The 26432-nt window shown below is 42.7% G+C and overlaps 1 long non-coding RNA gene across 8 annotated transcripts in view; it reads right to left on the reverse strand.

Annotated features, from left to right (window-relative positions):
* Nucleotides 1-26432, reverse strand: part of LOC122174105 (uncharacterized) — a 167431-nt gene that overhangs the window by 82136 nt on the left and 58863 nt on the right. For 4 of the 8 annotated variants that reach the window (XR_010588853.1, XR_010588852.1, XR_010588846.1 and 1 more), the window contains exons 4-7: nucleotides 23387-23497; nucleotides 8016-8389; nucleotides 6893-7023; nucleotides 1610-4256 (exon numbers count right to left, since the gene is read on the reverse strand). This is a non-coding gene — a long non-coding RNA (uncharacterized LOC122174105). The remainder of the gene's footprint in view (nucleotides 1-1609; nucleotides 4257-6892; nucleotides 7024-8015; nucleotides 8390-23386; nucleotides 23498-26432) is intronic. The other 4 variants (XR_010588848.1, XR_010588847.1, XR_010588849.1 and 1 more) reach the window with 3 other exon arrangements.

Genomic DNA, 26432 nt, shown 5'->3' on the forward strand with positions numbered 1-26432 from the left:
TGAAGTATAAAAAAAATATTCCAGTTGAAAACCAGTTAAGTTAACCTTAGGAGGAAAACATACATGCGAAAATATTGTTCTTCACAAGTATTTGGGCAACTGTAATGTATTTGCAAATCCTGAACATTTCAAGAATTTGATCACAGACACTTCTTTGTCTGAAAACCAGAACCAGAAGTTCATCTTTCATCACTGTCCTATTTAAGAAGTTCCAGTCATCTAATCAGCTACCACAAAAATCATACACACTGAACTCTGAATAGCAATGCATAGACTGCCCATAGATTTGAAAGTTATTCATTGAAACTATTCAGGGAATAATTACAAATAATGAATACATTTACAGAAACCGTAAATGGCCTTCAGATGATAATCTAGCCAAAGAAGGGCAAAAGTCATGAAGAATATGAGCAGTTTGTCCATCCCTAACTATGAGCATTATCGTAAAGCATCAATGGTAGCTTTACCTGCTATGGGATCTCGCAACAGAAAATTATTATTTTATGTCTAATCACTCACTTAACTTAGTTCTACAGTCTTCACAAACTTCATTAAAAATTCATTGTTTGAATTCAGCTGGGTTTTTTTTAGTTTATTAATTATATTTATCTGTACGTGTGTGTGTATTATGTATCTTTATTCTATGTATTATGTATCCTCTGCACACACACAAAGACATCCAGGACATTGGATAAAAGAAAGAAGTTTGTTTTCTCCCATTATAGCACAGACAATAGCATGGTTTAAAAAAAAATCTTCTGGTGATCAATATCACATGGGCTGTTGAATATTTTACAGAACAATAGGGAACCTAATTAGTTTCAGGTTGGGAATTTAGATTCATCGCTTTTTATTTCTTTGAAAGAACTCAGTCTATTCCTGAACATGCTGATTCATTTTTATCTGTTTGACCACAAATACTAGAGAGCTAACAAACCCTGAGGTCCAAAAACTCATCACAACATTTTCAATGGATGTGTTCGACAGTTTGGGGGATAGCTCTTTAATACAGAAAGTGAACCGAAAGTTCACTTTCAGGTAATACATGAAAACATCCTGCTTCATGTTCATGCTGTCTTAAGGTTACACTGCCTGAGGATGTGTTCATTCACTTGCACTGGAGTGAACTTCATTTAAAGACTCCAACCATGTGCTGCTGTTATCACCGCATTCACTAAAGCTGAGGTGAACGTTTCAAATAATGAACCTCAGATCATGTTTTGGCTCACACTGCTAACACATGTCTCTGAGATTACCAGTGTTCTTGCTAAGTACACTGCTAGTGCAGCAGCAGTCTTTTAATCAAACCCTCTGCCCAGAAGTACGCCAGCATAAGCATTAAGTTCACTTCAGATCATGGGAACATTTTGTTTTACTCTAAAGACTCTCAGGACTGCCTTTGGGAGAAAAGCTTCAGCTCAACCTTTATACAGCACTGTTATGACTCCAGCAGCATTAACCTTTTATCAACTGCAAGACACATACTATATATACACATGTCCTCCCAAAGCATTTATTTAGTTAGCAGTCTGAAAAATGCCATTGTGTTTAAATTGCTGTACTGGTCTCATCCATGTTAGAAAGATGGTCTCAAGTCTGATTAACTCACCTCCTGCTTCATATGTGGATTTCACCCTCACCCTGCATGGCTAACAACATTGAGATTAAACACGAAATACCTCTCTGCCAGGTAGTCAGTTCAGCATCAAGGCTGCTGGAGAAAGGGAACCAGAATCTTTCTGAACGGAAAAACTAATTAATTGTGATGACAGTTTTTTATCTTAATATTCACCTATTAAAATCCCTTCTGATTAGCTCAGCACGCAACCCTTTATGAAAGGCCCACACTATAACAGTTCCTCTGAAAGTCAGGCTCTAGTGGCCTCAAGTGGTTCTCTGGCCTCCATCAAACAATACCCAGCCCCTTGTGTTTTCATTCAGACCCCAGGGAAAACCCTCAGAACGCATGGCTCCACTCTTACTCCAGCCTTACATGTGGCTTATGTTTTCAACAGTGGCTCCTATTGCTTCAGCTATCTATTCCATAAAGGAGCTTAATTACTTTCTAACTTTATCCTGAATCAAGGGCGATTGTTAGGCCCACCAACGTCAATGAGGTTTCACCCAATTCCCAGCATAACAAAGTATATTAACACACACAGAGAGATATGTGCTCACACATTTATGCAAGTTTTCCTTTCCACATAATTCCCAAAGGCATCGTGTTCAGAATACTGTTGCTTGCTTTATTCTTTATATGTTAGGTGTATTTATAGCATGTCTTTACCATTCACGGTGCTGCTGAATTAGCACTCCTTTCCTGTTGCTATACACAATACGGATATGGGCCTGCATTCTTGGGCATATAATCTGAAAGTAATCAGATGGTAGGATTTGTAGACATTTTACATTGGATAAAAAAAAGTTTGCATGCAGACACAAATCCGCTTACCATGGTGAATAACTGTTGAAAAATCAATAAGACTCCTCTTTGGCAGTTCTTACTATACGCTCTGAATGATTTTATTCAGAAACTATTAATAATTTTATCTGAGTAATGAGTCAACTCCCAATCCAGGCAAGCACCCGAGTTTAATTTGGCAGTTGTACAGAGCTACCGTTTATCAACAAAACTTTGTTGTGACAACTAGTTGAAGTGTAGCAGCACTTCATTGCTAAATATATAATATAGGTTCTCTTGTCTGTTTGCTCTAGCTTCACTTTTAACTATAGTGACTGTGAGCTAAACTTTATACTGGTTATCAAGCTATGTAATTTCTTCTCAAAGCTTTCCAAAGATAGACTTGTCATTATTTGGCTTGTTTAACATATCAATACAAATGCTGTGACCTGTGTGCCAGTTAACCTGCCAGGGGCCTATCCACAGGGGAGGGAAGAATCAAAAGCCACGGGTTGTATTTTGTTGGGTTTGGTTTTTTAAAAGTTAAAATGACAATATCCCATGCAATTCTTGGTCCATTGGGTATTTGTAGTTTTCTAGACTACAGCAGAGTCTTAACAATGAGAGCAAAAGAAAAAATACCTTTTACACTGACATACTCACTGCTCTAGGCATGTCCCATGCACTAGGCTGCATACTGGTGGGGGTGCATTACACAGAGGCTATCCAACACCCCTTTATGGCAGGTATTATCTCCAGTTTACAAATGAGGATAATGAGGCACAGAGCAGGTACAGTCATTTGCCCAAGGTCACAAAGTCAGTCAGTGGCAAAGCCAGAATCTGACTCCCCGGCCCCTACTCTGATCAAAGTAATCCAGTAAGAATTAGAAATAACCCCACGGGATGTCAGTTGGAAGTTTGAATGATGCAGTGATATTACTTTTGATATAGCATCTTTCATCCCAAAGTATTCCCTAGCACTTTACAAACTTACACACAAGGATCCCTGTATCTACTTTTGAAATGCAGCTGCTTCTGGGAAAAGGGCAGAATAAGAAACTGTTTAACAGCTCACATCATGCCAATACTATGAACTTCTGAAAGTGTATTCTTCATGTCCTTTTCTTGCTGAGACAGCACAGAGAATTTAATTGAGCAGCAAGTTGTTACTTGACCTGGAATTTGGCCATGACACCAAGCAACAGCCCAAGTCTTTTTCTGAAAAGAGCCATAAGATTTTTAAGTGACCTCTGCCCTGATTACCTCTGTTCACCTGAAAGACTGCCACTGCAACAGGTGTCACTTATAGCCTTGTGAGATAGTTAATTGCAAGTGTTATTCTCATTTTACAGATGTGGAGGCTGAGGTACCGGTTCAGCATTGATTTGGAGGGAAGAGTGCCACCTGCTAGATCATATACATCACTTCCAGTGGCACATAGTCCTTGAGAGAATGGGTGTCGTCCAAGACTTGACCCTGCCCAACCATACTTAGCTTGTGAGCTCTGACAGGAGCAGCAAACAAGGTAGTACAAGGTGCTGTAACCTAAAATAAAGTTAATGGGTCTATTTCAAAAATTGGCTATCAGCTCTGCCTACGTTTGCTGGCTGGTTGATGTATTTCTAATGATTATAAACATTAACATGTTTTCCCACCTATTACATATAAAAATATTAATTTGACATTTTACTTCATTGTGCATCATTTTAGTGATTCTTATGTTACCATAACGGTAGATCTACACTACCCGGTAGTTCTGCGGCAAGCAAATCAAACTTCTGGGTTCGACTTATCACGTCTTGTCTCGGCGAGAGGAGTACCGCAAAGTCGACGGGGGAGCCTGCCTGCTGCATCTGGAACGAGGTAGGTTCGAACTAAGGTACTTCGAACTTCAGCTACGTTATTCACGTAGCTGAAGTTGCGTACCTTAGTTCGAATTGGGGGGTTAGTGTAGACCTGCCCTTAGACTCCAACAGAGGACACGTTGCTTTATGGTTTCCTTGCCACCTGGGCATTTTTAAGCTGACGGCTACATTAAGGTGTTCTATTCAAAAACAACTGTATCAGAGATGTAGAAGAAAATCTAGGATCCAGTGGTACATGCATACATTTTCTATTTTTGTTTGTGTTATCAAATGATTCCTAAATAAAAATTCTGTGCCTTCTTACCAAACATTTGGTTCAATTTTTATAATATGAGCAAAAATAAAATAGGTGTAAAATCATGAACAAAAAAAGGAGATATCCCGGGTTTGCAGTGACTGTTTAAATCTTCTTTGTGAGCATAAACTGAATTTCTTGGACCAGATTTGGCAATGTGGGGAATTACTGCAACATGAACTGGGCTATCTGGCCTGACACCACACGTTTTCTACAGCAGAAAGTCAAAGAATATTTTTTTTCTTTAAAGTATTTGTTGCTGCCTTCAAGAACATGAAATTCACATTACTGCTGCTAAGTCTCTAGCAATCACATGTTTTGCCTCCTCCACAAACAACTGATTATCCAACACAGGTTTATTTTTCCCCTCTGATTATTTTGCAAGCATTCATTATTCTTATTCTGTCTCCTTAAAGGGACTCCAAAGAGGTTATTGTTGCCCCCCTCATTCTCTATCATTTGGCAGAATTAACCGATCAGTTTCCTGGGATTTACATCAATGGAATGAGCCAACAATGGACTATGTTAAAATCTAGACTGTGCCACAAAATGAAACTTATTTAAATTAGGGGAGATTGGGAGAAGACCCTAAAGCACAGGTTTATAGGTTCTATATCACTGCTCTTGTCCTTCCTCCTCTCCAAACGGCAACAAACATCTTAGGCCTTGGCTACACCCAGGAATTCACAGCGCGAGTGTAGTCACGCCGCCAGCGCTGCGAGACAGCTCTCTCGCAGCGCTGCAAGTACTCCACCTCTCCGAGGGGAATAGCTTGCAGCACTGCGAGCGAGCGTGCAGCGCTGCAGGCTCTGATTACACTGGCGCTTTACAGCGCTGCACTCGCTGCGCTCAGGGGGGGGTGTTTTTTCACACCCCTGAGCGCAGCAAGTGCAGCGCTGTGAATTGCCAGTGTAGCCAAGGCCAACGAAAGAAGGTGGACACGGAACACTCATTAGGTTATTTGAAAGTGATGTCTGTAATGGTAAATATTATGCATCAAACTGTGTGGGACTTGGCAATATGCTATCATTTACCCTGTGGATGAATCCAATCCCATAGCATCAGGTAAACATTACTACTAGATGGACCACTGTTCTGATCCATTATGCAATTCCTGTGTGATTGCAACTAGTCAGTTCAGTTGAATGCTAGGCTAGGAGAGCCTGTTGATAAGTACGTTTTGGCAGTGTATCTCCTATGTGCTGGGGAGGGAGGGAATTAATCATAAACTTTATAGCAGCTCAGTGGTTCTCAAACTTTTTAACTGGTGACATAGCAACTTTTTTACTTTCACGTAGCAAGCCTCTGAGTGCGCCCCCCCCCCTTATAAATTAAAAATACTTTTTTTATATGTTTAACACCATTATAAATGCTGGAGGCAATGCAGGGTTGGGGTGGAGGCTGACAGTTCGCGACCCCCCATGCAATAACCTCACAACCCCTTGAGGGTCCCGACCCCCAGTTTGAGCACCCCTGAGCTAGATAATAATTACATTTAAAAATTACTCAGCTACTCAGAATCCAGCTTAGTCATAAATGTACAGTATACTCTAAATGCATTGACAATTTCTAGACGAGCAACTCTCTAATTGGCTAAAGCCAATGTGTATTGACTTCAATATTATCTTCAGTAATCTATTCAAACTGCCGCTATAGCAAACTGTTGCTCTGCTCCACTACAATACATCAGACAATACAATTGAGGCTACATTATCATAAAAGAAAGTTGTGACAGGAAAAAAGCTTTCTGCTTCTAAAAGAAAGGTCTTGGGTGCACCTCAGCATTAGCTGCCAGACAACGTTATGCTGTGACTACATTGAAATATATGGTTTAGTGGCAAAATATGTTTTACTTTCCATTGGTAGAAATGATATCTGCCTGCATATTTCTGTGGTTTTCCCTTCCCTTCCCTCCCCATCCCAGCAATTTCCTCTGGGCCTTATCATGAAAGGTGCTTAGTACCTCCTCTGCAGCAACTTAAGTGTGAATTTAAGGAGATGTTTATTTTGCAGGAGCAAAATTCAGAATGGTACATGAACCAAATCAAATACACACACACCCCTTTTAGCATCTTCGCATCCCGAAATAGTAATATTACTAAGTTGTACTTACATGGTACAGTAAAATGTGTACAGCACACTGAAATACATATAGAGACATCGTGCCCCACAGAAATTACAGAAGGAAGTGACAACACAGTGAAGTAGTAAAAAAAAGCAGAATACGACAGTTCTTGGGAGGAAATGAATAATATGGTAGTTACCTGGGATGCTAATGCCCATCTTCAAGTTCAAGATATTATTAATAAAATGTATATGTAATTGTTACCTATTCTCCTGGTAACACACAGCTATTTAGAAGCTCTCCCTTTTCCCATTCTCCAGAGTTCCTGGATGCTGCTATCTGAAAGAAGATGATGCAGGAGAAGGTGACACCCAGCCACCACAAGATGTGTGCACCTGTAAAGGGCCAGCAGGGAGGAGAGGCATAGTTAAAAATCAGTGCAAGTCAGATGAGTCATTTCAAAACTGGGAGGGGGAGGGGAAGGGAGAGGGGGAATCATGTATTTGGTCTATATTGCTTGTATGTTTAAATATGAGTATTTTAAACATAACGTTGGATTATTTCTGGACTTTTCCTTCTAGGGATAAAAATGCAGTAGGGTGCTGGCTGTAAACAAGCATTGTTTCTCCAGCTTTCACTGCAATAACAGAAAGTGGCATTATTGTGGTATTTGTTTTCAAAATATAAACATGTTTAGAAGTGGTGGTTCACTTTAAGTACGGCAATGAATTTCTTTGTACAGAAAGGACCTTATCCTGCAAAGTGCTGGGCCCCAGTTCATGAAAATCATAGGCATGTGCTCATGTGTTTTGCTGACTAATGGTCTAAGTGTCATCATCTTGCACCGAAATGACATCATAGGAACCTCTTGGGGGAGAGGGAAGAAGCCACAGAAATATGCAGGCAGATATCAGACTGGACAAACATGTGTCCATGTGAACAGGAAATTAGATCCACCTGATTTATTTAACTGTAAAATAAATATCTATCAAGAAGGTCATGTGTTGGACGTTATTCAGGCTTTGGCAGAGAGGGATGAGACATATGATTTTTGTATGATATCACACAGGGCAGAATTAATTGCAGATTATTCAAGGGCAGAGCCAGGGCTGGGGAAACTTCTTGGCCTGAGAGCCACATCTGGGTATGGAAATCGTGGCAGGCCACGAATGCTCACAAAATTGAGAGTTAGGGTGCAGGGGTGGGGGGGTGAGGGCTCCGGCTGGGGGTACAGGCTCTGGGGTGGGGCTGGGGGTGAGGGGTTGGGGGTGCAGGAGGGTGTTCCAAGCTGGGACCAAGGGATTCGAGGGCGGGAGGGGGATCAGGGCTGGGGCAGGAGGTTGGGGCACGGGAGAGGGTCGGGGTGCAGGCTCCGGGCAGCACTTACCTCAAGCAGCTCCCAGAAGCAGCGGCATGTGCCCCCTCTGGCTCCTATGCAGCGGTGCGGCCACACAGCTCTGCGTGCTGCCTGCATGGCCAATGGGAGCTGCAGGGGTGGCGCTTGGGGCAGGGGCAGTGTGCGGAGCCCCCTGGCTGCGCCTACGCATAGGAGCCAGAGGTGGGACATGCCACTGCTTCCGGGAGCCACGCAGAATGGGGCAAGCCCCAGACCTCGCTCCCCAGCGGGAGCTCGAAGGCCGGATCAAAACATCTGGGGGGGTCAGGTGCAGCCCCTGGGCCGTAGTTTGCCCACCCCTGAGCTATGTTCATGGACAGAGTGTAGCAGTCATGAAAGAGGTAATAATTCTCTGGTTTCTTGCTCTACAAAAGAGAGAAGGAAATAGTTTCTTTTGGAAAAGAGTCTAAAGACACCCAGAAAACCACAGGTTAAACAATGAGGGTGAGCTTAAGTGCCGTGCCTCTTGGAGATGGAGCCCAGAACTCCCAACCCAAAAGCAGGAGCCTTTTTGCCATCTTTGCATCCTCCTGATCTCAGGATGCTCTGGGGGCCAGAATGACCAATGCATACTGTACACAACACAATTGGTTACCCTAATTTACTGCAGTAGCACCTCCCTTAAGCCTTCTCTACAGGTCGCTCCCTTTGCAATGCCTGCTCCATGAGAATTCAGATTTAGCCAATCATGGGGCTTTAATTTCCCTTTTATTCAGCCACAGGGACCATAGCTGAAAGGAGACTCCTTCCTAGAGAATTATTGATAGAGCTCACTGTTCCAACCTACTGGCTGCAATTTCAAAGTACAGCATGGAAGTCCATGGTCCTGCCCATAGGTTTAGGGGAGAGATGGCCCTGCTCAGTCACATGAGCAATGCTGATATTTTAAAACTGATTAGAGAGAAAAAATAAATACATCAGAAAAGTTTATACTAGAAAACCATTACAATATTAAAAATATGAATCCTACATGGATTAGGGTCCCCTTTTTCAGGCAACATCCTTCCTTTGGAGCCTCTGTCACACATTTGTATGCAAGTTTCATGCACTCAAATCTTAGCAGATAACTGGGAACCTAAGTCTGGGATTAAAACTGAAGGCTACTTTGAGGATACTGTATGCATCAAATACAGTAATATAGATGTGCCTCAAAAGCACTTAAGTAATTGCATTATTTCTAGAATTGGGCAAATTTTTTCAGTCGAAGCTGTTTTTGGTGAAAAAAATGCACTTTCAGTGACACTGGAATACTTCACAAATTTGTGTCAGTTTTGCACAATTACTTAGATTAAAAAAAAACCCAACAAAATCTGAAAAAGCTCTATGAATTTGACATTTCCTAAACTAAACATTTCAATTCAAAACAATTTTTGTTGTTTCAAAATTTCCTTTAATTTTAGTTAAAAATCAAACTATTTTAAAATGGTCAAAATAAGAAAGAAAGAAAGAAAGAAAGAAAGAAAGAAAAAGAAAATGTGAACTGTTTTGTTCTGTAAAGGTTTATTTCTATATATTTTTGAGAAGTGTATAAGGTAGAATTTTATTTTATTTTTAATCTAAACCAAGTCAAGTTAACATGTATGCATTGGCAGAGGCAGACACATTCTCTAGAGCTGAGCTGTTAAAGCACTCTGTAGAGTTATTTATATATATCTTTTTACATTTATTTGACGCAAGCCAACAAATGATGGTAAGTCCCACATGATTAAGTCAAAGTTTGGGCTATATATAGAACACCTGGACTTTGGTTAGCACAAGGGAGTGCTGTGATTCATATTTAGCAATATTAACCATTTCCATACTGAACAATGAGTACAACATATATCCACAGCAGCTGTATGCATCTGTCTCATCCTCAAATGTAGTACAAAGCAGGTATAAATTAGATATATTTATAGTCCAAAAAATTGGTTCTGCAAATTATGGTTGCCACACACATAACATACCGGACACAAAATCAAGTAAATGAAAGGTTAAGCCACATACAGCACAAGAACAAACGTGTATAAACGAGCCATGAACAAATTTAGACTGGAAATTAGAAGACTATTTCTAACCATCAGAAGAGTGAAGTTCTGAAACAGACTCCCAATAGAAATTCTGGGGGCAAACAATCAAATTAGTTTTAAGATAAAGTTATCTAGTTTTATGGGTGGGGTTGTATGACAGATTTACCCATGGTGATGGAGGACTGGGCTTGTCAGCCCAAGGGGTCCCTTATATTTCATGTCTTATGTTCCTACAATCAGGGCTTTGGAGCTGTGCTCTGGCTCCGCTCCAGCTCCAGGCAAAAACCTGCAGCTCCATTGCTTCAGAACTGCTCCACACTCCAGCTCTGGGTTCCACTCCAAAGCCCTGCCTACAATCTCAGGCTTTAGCCAGTCACTGGTAGGGGTCAGGAAGTAATTTTTTGTTTCCCTGATGTATTCACAGGGGGTGGGGGGATGTCTGCTTCCTCTGAAGCATCAGAGATGGCCATGGCTGAAGATGGGATGCTGGACAGGGGAGTCATTCCTCTGAGGTGGTACTGAAAATTGTCTCTCAGGGCTTGGCTGATAGTTCTTCCCCACATGGTCAGGTTCTAACTGATAACTCTATTTGGGGATGGGAAGGAATTCCCCCCTGCCCCGCCCCGCCCCGCCACACACACACACACAGGTCAGATTGGCAGGGAATTTGCAGGGGGTGAGGGGAGGTGCCACCTTCCTCTGTAGCAGAGGCTGTGGGTTACTTGCCAGGATTATCAGGGCATATTTCATCGAATCATTCCCCTGCTATTGCCAGGAACTTAGGCATAGGTGCACTTCGGTCCTTCCTGTTCTCTGCCCGTGACACATAATAGTTTAGTCCCCTGAGCTCTGGAATACTTTGATCTAATTCAGGTTGTTGGCCTTGGTGTGAAGATGGCTGAATGGTGTTTAGTGGCCTGTAGTAGAAGAGGTCAGACTAGAAGATCTGCTCATCTCCTTTGGCCTTAAACTCTATGACTCCATACCTTGTTTGTCTATCCCCAGATAAACACTACCACAACCACTATACATCATAGACCATATACCACAACCTTAACCCCTGTAAGGATGGTAGCCTTCAAACTCCCTTCCTTGGTTGGATGAGCATACCTAAAATGAGCATCTTATATCAAGAACATTGGAGTTTGCTTGCCCCAGTATTTGCATCAAGAATAACTGAAGCTAAAAACCAAAGGTGCATGATTATGCCCAAACTGAATTCATTTAAACATCTGACTATTTTACATTAATCACCTCTAGTGAATATACACATTTTTTGCTTGATGTCCTGTATACATTGTGCCTCGTTAGCCGAATGATGAAACTTATGCAGATTCTGATATATTCTCTTTCTGCTAGACCATGCTTCCATGTCTAATAGATTTGGAGGGGAGTGTTTTAATGAAGGCTTGAGGGATAGCCCGGTGTGTTTGGAAAGTATCCCTTGGTAAAGATGGTGCTGGAAGACTGGCGCACATATCAGATTTTGCAAGCAAGTAATCTAGCTGCCATCTGGCAATTTTGGCTTGTGAAGAAAAGCATGGAGAGATAAATACTCACATGCATATTATATATAGCAATAGACCATAACAGGTGGATATGGAAGCAGCTATGGACTCTGGTTTTATCTTCAGAAGTGGTGTAAGTATCTGCACCAACCAGTTTCTGAACTTCTATAATCCCTAATCTCATGATCTGGTCCCACTGCCAAACCGAGGCCCTGGGAGATTGCAGCTTTCCAATCTTTCCACTGAATGGAAGTTAGCAGTAGCCCCAGATGACAATGATCTCCCATTGCTAAGGGGTAAAAATCTCATCATGTCCAGGTGAGCATTCCTACATAGAGTTTTGCCTACCCATATGTCATCAGTTTTCACTTCGTAAGACTTCACCATCCTCATATCCGAATCTTTGCTTCCCCCAAACAGCAGAACTGAATAACACCAAACAGAAGCAGGATTTCTACTATGTATTTTGCCAATCAGTACCATGTGTTTCCTCCTTTTAGTTTCCAGTATAAACCTTCATTACTACTCAGGCTGTGGCAGCTATATAACTTTACATGAGGTTACATGAAGTTACGTAAGACAAAATATCTGATGCAACTTGATGCATCACTCAGGAAATCGGAAGAAAAAAATCTGGTTTGTTTTTTCCATGGTGTTAAATGTACTTTAAAATATCAAGTAAAGAAACTAAATAGAACTTGAAACAGGCTTTTGAATCAAGTATTCATCCCCCATATCTTGTGCATCATCATTATTAAAGCGAAGTGTCACATCTTTTTTTTTCACATGACTCATTTCTGCAAAGCAGCAGCTCTGCTGTAACAAGTAGCATTTTCCCCAGCCAGAAGCTTTGCCTCATTAGGAGACTGCTTCTGTCACTTTTACTCACACTGAGTAGTACCTTTCTCCAGGAGTAATCCTATTGATATTTGAGAGCAACATGGGGCCGTCAACGCATTGCATGATGCTCTTGCCAATAAAGTAAATTGCACAAACATGTCACAAATGTGTTCTATATGCACCAACAGTATTTCCCACCTTATGTGTAACCCCTTTGGGGTTTAGAGACAGGGCCGGCTCCAGGGTTTTTGCCGCCCCAAGCGGAGGGGGGAAAAAAAAAAAAAGCCGTGATCGCGCCGCTTTCTTCTTCGGTGGCAATTCGGCGGCAGGTCCTTCCCTCCGAGAGGGACAGGGATCCTTCGCCGAATTGCTGCCAAAGAGCCCGATGTGCCGCCCCTTCCCCTGGGCCGCCCCAAGCACCTGCTTGCTCAGCTGGTGCCTGGAGTCGGCCCTGTTTAGAGAGTATGGTCCCTTTACATATTTTTCCTGAGGGGGTAAGTGCTGATTATTCCAGAAGGAGGAAGTGCTATTGGTGAGAGGAGGAGCAGAGAGAGGCGGGAAAAGAGCAACAGGGTGTGTGTGTCTGGTTGGCGCTCCAGACAGAAGGACTGCAGCAAGCAGGGCCTCACAGAGTGAAGCAGTCAAGAACTTGCCTGAAGCCTGGGAGGGACAAATCGGGGACACCCCAAGACAGAAGTCAGTAGGAGCACTGCGCCAGGGAGGAATTGACCAAGAAGGACAGACCGGAGCTGGACCCAGTATCACTGCTGCCCAGAGCTGCATGGGGCTGTGTGTACTGGGGCTTGTGACTCTGCATTGGGAATAAGGAGGGAGGCTGCTAGCTAGCTAAGTGGGGAGGTTGTTGCTCTATGTGGCTTTGCAGAGACCCGCAGAAGAGGGCACTAGAAGGTTTTGTTGGGGACATTTACTGGTACCGAAGACAACCAGGAGCACCCAAGACTCACCACTGGATTGGAACTTTGCTCATGACTCCTGAACTCTGTGTGCAGACACATTGCTCGGTGTCTGCCTTTCCAGACTGTGCTACCACTAGGCCTGTGGGGCCTGGTGTTGAATGCAACCCAGTTTTATCGCTCCCCTACATTTCCCCCTGTTATTTTTCTCCTTTCATCCCTCTGTGAATAAACATTTCCCTTTCCTATATTCATTGTACTCTTCCGGTGGGTGTGTATTCACTCTGAGGGGGGTTGGAACAGGAGCCCCTGGGGTGGAAGGGACTTTCCCTGCTGTGTTCCTGTGCGCGCCTTCTCTTGGCCGGAGCTCTCTGCAGAGCAGATTCCATCTTGGCCACAAGGGCGCTAAAGTTACATATGTGTTACTGTAGTACTAGCTGTTTAAGAAATATTAAATGTACAAAATCTCTAATATTTTGATATTCATTTCTCTGCAGTGTGATTACACTGGAAAGAACTCGCTATCAGAGTGGACCTAACCCTTGCCCTATTTTCCTCGGTGGCATAGCCATGGAGCCCCACTTGGAGACTAACGGGGGTTCCTCCATGCAGGATACGTCTGCACTGCAGTCACAGGATGTGTGTGCACATTGTGCAGTCATACCAAAGCTAGCTTTAACCTAGCTAGTTCAGGAAGCAGTGAAGTTACAGCAGCCCAGGTTTCAGCACAGGCTGTACAAACCCACCCTCGACCCAGAGTAACTACCCAGGTGGCTAGTTCATGCTGCTGTTGCTTCACTGCTTTGGTCCCAAGCTAACTGGGCTAAAGCTAGCTCAGGTATGTCTACCCAAGCTGCAAGCAACACCCCATAATTGTAGTGTAGACACTATATCAGAAGAGACCAAGTAGCATCAGCCATACATCTGCCTATATGGCAGTTGGAGCACTTGGGGATTGTCACAGTGAAGCCACAGCTGCCAGAAAGAGGGACAGTTCCTCACTAGCTGATTGACAGTGGGACAGGGGAGACTAATAGGGTGGAAGGCCCAAAAAGTAAGTCCCCAGCAAATAACCCTGAAACAGAGTTGCAATCTGAGAGAAAAATCAACTGATCAGAGCAAATATCCTCTCATCACAGAGATGTGGGCAGGAAGATGGAGCGAGAGACATGCACCCAAAATGTAACCATTATATATAGAGATTGCGCCTTGAAGCAAGCAGTTAGCCAACATTCAGAGCCTTGCCAGGTTATTTCCATTGGAAGAAGAAGTTGACGATACAAGTCAGGTATGTTGTTTGGTGTATGCCTGTGTATTTACAAACAACATATAGAAAGCCTTGTTTCCCTGAACACAGTTAGGGTGACCAGACAGCAAGTGTGAAAAATCGGGACCGGGGTGGGGGGTAATAGGAGCCTATATAAGAAAAAGACCCAAAAATCGGGACTGTCCCTATAAAATCGGGACATCTGGTCACCCTAAACACAGTAGAAATAAAACTGCAGGCGGGTTCCTTGCTGCCAATTTCCAAGTCTGCCTTTCTAGCCAGTCCTATGCCTCAAGAAGATCTGTCTCTGCTCCCTCTCAAGGCCACACTCTCACCTGCTTCTCTGGCTGTCTGGCAGCCAGGGCCGGCTCCAGGGTTTTGGCCACCCCAAGCAGCCCCCCAAAAAAAAAAAAAAAAAAGCCACGATCGCGATCTGCGGCGGCAATTAGGCAGAAGGTCCTTCGCTCCAAGCGGGAGTGAGGGACCGTCCGCCAAATTGCCACCGAATAGCTGGACCTGCCGCCCCTCTCCGGAGTGGCCGCCCCAAGCATCTGCTTGCCAAGCTGGTGCCTGGAGCCGGCCCTGCTGGCAGCTTCCTGCTCTGACACACACCACAGCAACCAATTAATATCCCTGCCCCCACATAGCTTAGCTGCTACTCAGCCTTCCATGCTGGACAATGGCTTCTTTCATTTCAGCTATCATTACACAAAGACGTTTAACTGATCCTTCATTTAGCCTGAATTAAAAAGGTGCTAAGCACAGTCATCAGCTATAACCTGGTCCATGGTTTTGACAGCCATTAACACCTTCCAGCATAACAATTACATAGGGGCTTCAATCCCCCTGGAGGCTATTGCAATTTCTGAGAACATGATGCAGAGAGAGAGAGAGAGAGAGAGAGAGAGAGAAAACTAGTATCAGGGGGTAGCCGTGTTAGTCTGTATCTACAAAAACAACAAGGAGTCTGGTGGCACCTTAAAGACTAACAGATTTATTTGAGCATAAGCTTTCGTGGGTAAAAACCTCACTTCTTCAGATGCATACTGGATTCCCAAGGGGCAGTTTAGGTGGGAACTTTGTTTTACATAGGGTGACCAGACAGCAAGTGTGAAAAATTGGGACGGGGGTGGGGGGTAATAGGAGCCTATATAAGAAAAAGACCCAAAAATCGGGACTGTCCCTATAAAATCGGGACATCTGGTCACCCTAGTTTTACATAGTGTCTATACCCAAGCAGACATGGAACCCTCCTACACAACTTCTGCTGTTGCTTGGGGCTTACTTTCCCCTTACTGTCCTTACAGGCAAGGCCAGGATTTGGTTTTAGTCTTGGTCTCTTCATAGGAATGAATTTAATCCCATATATATTGTCAGCACTCAGTGTATTTAGTACTAGACCAAAGCAGTGCAGATTCATTTTCATATAATCAACACTGGTTGAGAAAAACTATTTGTCAGGTTGATAACTACTCTTCCTTCTTCATATCTAGGTGTGCATGGGAGGAAGCCAGTTCCCAAACTAAAGATAACTAGGCCTCTTTCCCTTGGATACATTATTTGTTTTCCACCCATAAAAATGTAACAAGTTCCCATGAGACAATATGAAGTGATTAATATTTCCTCATGTTTTTACTTGCAGGTAGCATAGAAGTTTTCATTCCTTTTCAAATATCAAAGGCCAAAAGCCCATCCAGCCCAAAGAAGAGCATGCTTATTGTTTTTCTCACCAAGCAGCAGTATTATCTTTTTTACATTATGCCAGGAATAGACAGAAAACATCTCTGAAAAGAAAAAATGTCCCCTCTTCTCACAGTGCAATTTACAAGTAACAAATAAAGTGGGCCTACTGAGTTCTTGGAGGGAAAACATTGCTATGTGCCCACTTTGTACTCAGATCAAGCCACCATTCTTATGTAACAGAAAAGTTGCTCGCTGAAGATGATATAGCACAAGCACAGTAAGAAAACAGGCTGCCAAGTGGCCTGAGTGAGATAATTTCAGGTCTGTCTACATAGCAACTGGGAGGTGCAATTCTCAGTACAGGTAGACTTGTGCTAAACTAGGGGTCTCAAACTCAATTTACGTTAGGGCCAGTGCCAGTGCCAGTCCTCAAATCCGCCCAGCAGGCCAATAATGTCACTGAAGATGGTGTTCAGAAAAGAAAACGTTTATATTGTATTTTTTATTTCAAATTTCTTAGAAATAATAAAAACTGTCATACAACTTTATACAATTCTTTGCCTGCCAGAGAGTTTTTAGTGTTTGCCAGACACCTGGCAATGCTTCAGTTCTGTCAGCTTGTTGATGTTTGGCCTCAGTGACTGAGCAGTTGAAACCTTGAGGATTGCAGCAAGTTGTGCATCAGATAGTTGTGTTCGGTATTTTGACTTGTTTATTGTGGAAAAAAGTGACGCTGCCTCCATAGCTGACTCTGCCCGGCAACTAATGATGCTGCCTCCATGGCTGACTCTACCCGGCAACTAATGATGCTGACTCTGCCCGGCGACTAGTGATGGTATCTCTGTCCCTCTCCCCCCAGCCAATGGGAGCTGTGGGGGGCAGCATCTAGAGTAGACATTGCCGGCAGCGTGTCTGTGTGCATCTCTCCTCCGCGGGCCGCAGTGGGGAGGTTCTCAGGCTGCAGATGGCTCGCAGGCCAGGACTTTGAGACCCCTGCGCTAAACTGCACTCGACCTAGCACCCTAAACACAGCAATGTGGACATTGCGGCTCAGGTGGCGGCCCACGTTAGCCCCTGAGCTTGGACCCAGGAGTTTGGTGGGGGTTTGAATCGGGCAGCTAACCAAAGCTGCTGTCCATGCCCCAGCATCCACGCTGCTATTTCAAGCTAGTGTGAGTCTACCTTCCCGCATTGGGATTCACACCTCCCAGCCACAGTATAAACATACCTTTAGTGGTTTCAGTCCCTTTGTGAGCAGACAGCTATCTATATCACCACAACCACCGCCTGCAATGGCAGCCTTTCATCAGTCTTAGCACACGTGCTGTGACACAGAGACATCTTGACAAAAGGTCCCCTGTTCTTTGCAAACACCACATGTCTTGTGGACTAGCTATCCAGAAGAGATATCACATAAGGTATTTACAGAAAGCTTGTAACTTGTGAAGGTTCATACTTATTGTGAGATGTAGTACCGATAACATTTAAGGAATGAAGTAATTACATTGAAAGTGTGCTTTATGGTCTTGGAGTAAAAGTTAGTCACCAGGGAACAGTATGTCTTAGTGCTGGCCCATTCAAGCAGGAGGGAGTTGTCACCCTGCCCTGGTTAGCCGGTGATGTAATACCAGGCTCAGTTGTCTAGCCCTGCTCCAACCCAAGACTTTCAATAGAAAGCCATCAGAGACAGGTGCAAATGATCAAAGCCACTTGGAGATCAAAAAGGAATATTACAACAGAGAATCACACTGCCTATGAATAAAAACAAAAAACTATTTCACTATAATAGAGCCTGGGAAAAGATGTTCTTCATCTCTTCACTGAGAAGCTATCTTGGGGAGCAGAGATGCAGTCATGAAAAATTGGATCCTGGTTCCTATGAATACAGCCAGCTCTGCAGCAGACTCAACTTGGGGGGGGGGGGGGGGAGAAACCTAATTTTTATTAGATAGGAAAGATAACTATTAATAAGTATCAGGGTGGATAAAAGGCAATGATTTAAAAAAAAATCCGATTTTTTATTTAAACCGGATTTTTTTTTTGATCAAATGCTTTTTGAGGAAAAAACTATCTAAAGATAAAGATATATTATAGATCAAAGCTATCTCATCATGAAATAGGGATTATGAATTCTAATTCTATAGTATAAGACAATATATTCATGTAACATTTAAGAAAAGTTTTGTAAATGAGTGCCAATAGTTCATGGATTAGGGACCCAATTTTATGGGGTTCCAGGGGCTTCTGTATAGATTATTTAGGTTAGTTTTTCTATCTACCCAATGGGACTCAGTGCTCAGTTTAGAAGATACCATCAGAGATGCTTAGTTTTGCAGTTCTCAAACGGATTTGTGTCTCCAGAGATAACATGCTTGTTAACAGCAAAATTGTTTTTAAATAAATAAACAAACAAACAAATAATATATAGAGGTGAGAAATAACAGACTTCAACCCTACTGTCACTCTGCAAATTTGTGTACTAAGAGTCAATCCCTTACCTCTCTCTAAAAGTGCAAAGTTTCAAAAAGTTCAATGAACAGAAGATTGTTGGGGGCGGAATAGATCTGGACAAGGAGAAGAAGTCTGGAGATAAATGTGAGAAGGGAGGAACAGGCACTAGAAACAAAAGTGAAACTGTTTGAGCAGCGTATTCCAAAAGTCTTGAGGTCTTTCTGAGTGAAGCCTTCATTGATTTGAGATCTACCATACCATTCTCTCACTAGAAGAGAAAACCTATAATGGCAGCAGGCCATAAAAGAGACCCAGTCAGTTTGGGAATAAGAATCTTTCAAGAAATACGTTTGCTGATGATGTTTTAAAGAAAGTCACACCAATGAACTGGTGGAAGTCACTTAAGCATTTGGATTCAGAAACTCTTGAAGTGATAATCTCACTTTTAACAGCAGTTGCTTCTTCTGCCAGTGTAGAAAGAATATTTTCTTCCTTTGGACTAATTCATTCCAAATTGAGAAATCGTTTGGGACCTGAAAAAGCAGGAAAGCTTGTTTTAATTTTCCAGATTATGAACAAATAGGAAAATGAAGGTGAAGACGACTGAGTTAGCTGCAGTAGCCAATATTTTAAGTTTCTCATGTTGACCTGGCTGACGTAGTCAATTTAATTTTTGTTGTTGTTTTTTTAAATATTTCATTTAACTATTTTAGTTAATCAGAATTTTAACAAAAACAAACCCGATTTTAAAAAACTTGAATGCTTAACTACATTCAAAAATTCATATGCTTGTTTTGTTAAAATATTATATGTTTGCTGTTGAAGAAAAAAATCCAGAATACATAACGTTGTTTTAGTTAAATAAAACAATTTAAATGTTTGTCTGGTGATGTTCTCCTCCTAATACAGCATGGCAAGAAAATCCTCAAAATATTAATGATTAACCTGTTGAATTGGAGATAGTTCACCTCCCAAAGACTTCATAAATATCTGCTTCAATTACCTTTGGCAAATGAAATAACTAAAAAATCATTCATTTTCTGATATAGCTGTAAAACTACTCTGAAAAGTTTTCAAAATAAATCACTTTAAAAATGTAGAGTGTGTACCTTCTAAAAATGAAACTTACATCTATCTCAGAGTTGTGAAGAATATGTATTAAGGTTATAACAACCAACAAGAATGCACTTTTATGTAGAAATCCATGATTAAGTCGAGTCTTCCTGACTAGTGATTTAAATCATGATTTAAATCAATTTGATTTAAATCCACCTGATAAGTATTGATCATTAATGATCTGGAGGATGGCGTGGACTGCACTCTAAGCAAGTTTGCAGATGACACTAAACTGGGAGGAGTGGTAGATACGCTGAAGGGTAGGGATAGGATACAGAGGGACCTAGACAAATTAGAGGATTGGGCCAAAAGAAACCTGATGAGGTTCAACAAGGACAAGTGCAGAGTCCTGCACTTAGGACGGAAGAATCCCATTCACTGCTACAGACTAGGGACCGAGTGGCTAGGCAGAAGTTCTGCAGAAAAGGACCTAGGGGGTTACAGTGGACGAGAAGCTGGATATGAGTCGAGAGTGTGCCCTTGTTGCCAAGAAGGCTAATGGCATTTTGGGCTGTATAAGCTGGGGCATTGCCAGCAGATCGAGGGATGTGATCATTCCCCTCTATTCGACATTGGTGAGGCCTCATCTGGAGTGTTGTGTCCAGTTTTGGGCCCCACACTACAAGAAGGATGTGGAAAAATTGGAAAGAGTGCAGCAGAGGGCAACAAAAATGATTAGGGGGCTGGAGCACATGACTTATGAGGAGAGGCTGAGGGAACTGGGATTGTTTAGTCTGCAGAAGAGAAGAATGAGGGGGGATTTGATAGCTGCTTTCAACTACCTGAAAGGGGGTTCCAAAGAGGATGGATCTAGATTGTTCTCAGTGGTAGCAGATGGCAGAACAAGGAGTAATGGTCTCAAGTTGCAGCACGGGAGGTTTAGGTTGGATATTAGGAAAAACTTTTTCACTAGGAGGGTGGCGAAGCACTGGAATGGGTTACCTACGGAGGTGGTGGAATCTCCTTTCTTAGAGGTTTTTAAGGTCAGGCTTGACAAAGCCCTGGCTGGGATGATTTAATTGGGAATTGGTCCTGCTTTGAACAGGGGGTTGGACCAGATGACCTCCTGAGGTCCCTTCCACCCCTGATAGTCTATGATTCAATGACCCAGGTTTGCATTTTATGATTTTGTTGTGCATTGTAACCAATTTGTTTCCACCGCTCTCTCAATTCTAGTGGCATCTTTATTCCTTCTTAAATAAACCTTCTTTTGTTTCATGACAAGGGCTGTGTGTATTACAGGAACAATGTTTTAAGATAAAACTAGTAAACTGGGGTTCTCTGCTTCTTTGGGGCAGAGGATCTGGGATTTCTGTGAGCAGCCAGTGTCAGGGACTAGATATCACAGGGGACGATTCAAAGGGACTTGGTGCACCTATTGTTATCCTGCATGGTGAAGACAGGGCTGGACATAGCCCAGAGGAGAGTGTTTGAGTGGCTGAAAGCCTGGTGGTGCAAGGGAACTGACAACCAGCCAGGCAGAGGCAGGGCTCCCTCATGGTGGAGGCAGCGGGGTAACAAGGTGACTCTCAGTCCTGGGTACGCTGAGAACAATCACGTGCCAAGGGCTGAACAGACATGAAGACTCTCCCCTTTAGGCGTGCTCTCTTCAGGTTAGAGTTGAGGCACAATGTCTGAATGGTACCTGGCCTATGGAAAAATAGAAGACTTTGGTTTCAAGGATCTCAACCCAGCAGCTTTTACAAAGTGGATGACACCTGGGTTTCTCAACTCAGTGATCTCCTGCACTCCTTGACTAGTCCTTTCATGCCCACTCCCATATGCTGCATGTTTGATTTGTACACCCTAATCTGGTGACTCAAGTTTCCTTTTCGTCCCTCCCATCTTCTGGGGGAAAGCCATTCTCCTTACTTGGGGTGTGCCCCTCCAGGAGCCTTGTTTCCCAACATCCGATCAAATAGACCAGCATCATTTGGAAAGGGGGCTTCATCCATGGTTCTCGGCTTGGCCCCCTACAATCCTGTTCACAATGTCACACTCTTGATTTCTGTTGAGCTGATATGTTTTTTGAAACTCCACTTTAATGGAAGAACTGGGCCATTGCTAGCCCAAAGTCAAGGTTTCTTTTCAGGGGCTCTGTCTGCTTCTATGCCCTGTGGTTAAATAAACTGACATCTTTCACAAGTGTTACATCACCTTAAGCATTTTAAGAAAAATTAAAAATGGAGAAAAAAAACCAGACACGATAGAATCACATGAAACAAATACACAGGAACAAACTCACTTTACTGATGTAATAAAACAGCAATTAAAATATGGCATATTTCCTATTGAGATCATGTGCAAAATCTGCCTTGCCTTGCCTTGCAGAACAAGGACAAAGGTCACCAGCGGGTGGATGCATTATTTTTGGATTTTATTCTACAGTGACATTCTTTATAAAACTACAGAATTACTCAATTTGAAACTTCTGTTGCCTCATTGTAAACATTCACGAGATCTCAGCAGTAACACAAATCCAGTGAAAACTTGTTTAAAATAAACTGACACGGAAGAACAGTGTAACAATATTTAGTACAAGCTCTTGTTGCTCATGAGTCACGGGAGCTTTCTATAACACAAAAATATGCTTGGTAATAGAGAATGTGGGTTACAAAGTTAACTCTGCTTGAATCAAGCATAGTTTTGGACTCACCACACTACAGTTTGACCGGTGCTAGCTGTGACCATAAAGGAAAATAGTTAGCAAGCACAGTTTCTGGACATTTTTTTTTTTAAAAGATTTTACCTTATCCCACCCCCATCAATTTGTTGTATCCATCTGTTGTCTCTTATCATATACTTAGGATGTAAGCTCTTAGGAGCAGTGACTATCATTTTGTTCTGTGTTTGTACAACACCTAGCTGTAATGTTTTCCGGGGGTACCCAGGATTGTGAGATACTTCAGCTCCACCTGCACGTAGCATGAAGTGGTCTTGTCTGTGCCTGTTCTAGCTCAGCTCCTTGAGCTTCTGGCTACACCCAAGCACTGACATCTTCCAGGTCTCTGTGGATCTCACCTTCTCAGTGCAGGCTAGTGAAAGACAGACACTCACCAATCCCTGAGCCCTCAGAGCACTCCCTGCAGTATCCAGCACCTGTCGCTGGACATTCTCAGAAATTACCAGGTAAGCTGTCCCCAAAAGAGTCAGTGTACACACAACTTGACTGGCTCAACTCAGGGTCAGTTCTCTATAACATCTCAGCCCTGAACTATATTTACAGTTAAATAATCATTTGTTTATTGTTAAAGGTAAGTTCTAAGAGATAGTGAGTAAGGGTAACAAGTGGAAACAGAAATGGTTACACATATAAAAGGCAATCCTAGGTAAATACTTATGAATGGTTACCGTTCCATCTAATAAAGTCGATTTTCTCTCAAGGATATAGTCTTTGACAGAGCCACTGGTTTCCAGTCAAAACCAGGAGCCAAGTGTTCATGAACACCCAACACCCTTCAAGAGGTTTACTAAGCCCTGGTCTACACTGGGTGAGGGGGGGAAATCAATCAAGTTACGCAACTTCAGCTACGTGAATAACGTAGATGAAGTTGACGTACTTAGATCAACTTACCACAGTGAGTCGACTGCTGCCGCTCCCCCTCTCGCAGCACTGGAGTACAGGAGCCGACGGGAGAGCACTCGGGGGTCGATTTACCAATCCGGCGGGTAGTGAAGACATACCCTAAGTGAAAGGATTAAAAAGTTTTACTATAAGTCCAGTAAACCTTTGAAGTGTATACCCCAGATCAGACTCTTCTCCCTCTTTGCTTGTTTTTCCTGTTGATTTCATATGTCTCTGTTCTTCATTAGCATTCAGTTCAAACAGTGATGGGAGCCCACTGTGAAACAATACAATGCTTAAATTTACATGTCAATTAGTTAGATGGACAAATAGTGCTGATCTGAGAGAAAACCTGCCTCTGCTGGTGACTCACACCTTGATACAGACGTTCCAGATATATTTTCAGTATACACACCATTTTTTAAATTTCATCTCTACATACATTTCATGACAACATTAATAACCAGCATGATCCCAGCTCTCATTTAAAATCTCATATAACATTCTTTACAGATAAATACTATGACAGCAATGTGTTGGGTGTTGTCAGGCCTGTTAGGAACTGCTAACAGAGTGATGGTCAGATATATCCATTTCTAACATAGGCTTAACATCCATTCACCTTGTTTTTCCAGATTTGCAATAGGATAAGCCTCTGCTGCCACGTAAACAGCATTCTCAGGAGAAGACTCACTGCAGCATCAATCTCTGCACACATATATAAGTGGAAATAAAATCTCCTTGTTAGAGTTATAGCCGTAAAGTGGAGTTACTTGTCATGCTGTGTTATGTATACATGGACTTTTTTTCTCCCAGACTAGCGAAATCTAGTTTTGTTTTTCAAAACAGAAGAAACATGCCAAAAAATAATATTTGCAGTCTGGCGCAGCTCCACTGTAGTTCCCCATCAATCAGTCAGTGCCAGTGCCAATGCTCAGCACCACATGCCTAACTTCATAGATTCCAAGGCCAGAAGGAACAATTATGAGCATCTAGTGTGATCTCCTGTATAATAGAGGTAATAGAACTTCTCCAAAATAATTTTTATAGCATATATTTTAGAAAAACAGTGGGCCTGATTCTGGAATTTAGGCACATAGGTGCCTAACTGCCACTTGAAGTCCTTTTGTGAATCTCTCCATATATATATATATATGTGTGTGTGTGTGTGTGTGTGTAAGATGTTACTACATCATAACCATACGTACAGGACCGTCCCTAGCCATTTTGGTACCCCTCGCCTCCACGGGGTACCAGAACTTACCAGCGGTGCAGCTGGGAGCCAGGAGAGCGGAACAGGCTGGGACCAGGTTGTTCCACTTACCACACGGTGAGTGCAGGCCCGATCCCTGCAGCAGTCCTCAGGGGAGTGGAGGTGGGGCTGGGGTGGAAAGAGGCGGGGTGGAGGCTTTGGGGAAGGAGTGGAGCAGGGGTGGGACTGGAGCGGGGCAGGGACAGGGGCTTTGGGGAAGGAGTGGAGTGGGAGCGAGGCTGGGGTGGAGCAGGGGCGGGAGCCATGGGAAAGAGGCAGAGCAGGGGCTGGAGCAGTACGCAGCTGCGCAGGGCACCAGGAAATGTGGTGCTCCAAATTTCCTGGTGCCCTACGCAGCTGCATACTTTGCTTATGGGTAGGGATGGCCCTGCATACATACACGCTGCAATCATACAACATAGCCATTTGTAGCCAGTAGTGGTTCCAGACTACTTCATCTGGCTCTGTTTTGCATTACCTACTCTGACTTTTCAAAATACAAGTAGTATGGAGACATGATATTTCAACAAATAGACTATTACCTGTTGCAGGAAGACTTCCAATAAACACAACTGTGACATGATAAAGCAAGAGGGAAAGTCCTCCCACGCATCATGTTGTGTTAATTAACCACAGTTATACAGCATAAGAATGGCCATACTGGGTCAGGACAATGGTCCATTTAGCCCATTATCCTGTCTTCTGACGGTGGCCAGGGCCAGATGTTTCAGAGGGAATGAACAGGGCAATTTTGAGTGATTCATCCCTTGTTGTCCAGGTCCAATTTCTGACGATTGGAGATACCTGGCACATGGGGTTAGGCTACTGACCATATTAACTAATAGCTATTGATGGACCTATCCTCCATGAACTTATCTAATTCTTATTTGAACCCAGTTATACTGTAGGTCTTCACAACATCCCATGGCAATGAGTTCCACACACGGACTATCTGTTGTGTGAAGAAGTACTTTCTTATGTTTCTTTTAAAGCTGCTGCCTATTAATTTCATCAAGGAACCTCTATTTCTTGTGTTAGAAGGGGTAGATAATACTTCCTTATTCACTTGCTCCATATCATTCATGATTTATTAGACCTCTGTCATATCACCCCTTAGTCATTTCTTTTCTAAAATTAACAGTCCCCGCCTTTTTCAGCTTTCTTCTTATGAAAGTGGTTCTATAGCCCTAATCATTTGTGTTGCCTTTCTCTATCTTTTCCAATTCTAATACATCTTATTTTGAGATGGAGAGACCAGAACTTCATGCAGTATTCAGGGTGTTGGCATACCATGGATTTATATAGTGGCATTATGATATTTTCTATCTATCCCTTTCCTATTGGCCCCTAACATTCTGTTAGCTATTTCAACTGCCACTGTACATTGAGTGGATGTTTTCAGAGAATCTTCCATGATGACTCCAATATCTCTTTGAGTGAACACAGCTAATTTAGACCCATTCTTTTTGTATGTGTACTTGGGATTATTTTTTCCCCATATGCATTATTTTGCATTTATCAACACTGAATTTCATCTGCCATTTTGTTGCCCAGTCATCCAGTTTCATGAGATCCCTTTCTAAGTCCAAAGCTGACTGCAAAGAGGTAACTGTCTTGAGTAATTTAGTGTCATCTGCAAATTTTGCCATCTCACTGTTCACCCTCCTTTTCCAGATCATTTATGAATATACTGAACAGCACATGTCCCAGTACAGAAACTTGGGGGACCCTGCTATTTATCTCACTCCACTGTGAAAACGGATCCTTTGTTTCCTATCTTTTAAACAGTTACTAATCCATGAG

The sequence above is a fragment of the Chrysemys picta genome, chromosome 6 (genome assembly GCF_011386835.1).
Source record: "Chrysemys picta bellii isolate R12L10 chromosome 6, ASM1138683v2, whole genome shotgun sequence".
NCBI classification, from domain to species: Eukaryota; Metazoa; Chordata; order Testudines; family Emydidae; genus Chrysemys; species Chrysemys picta.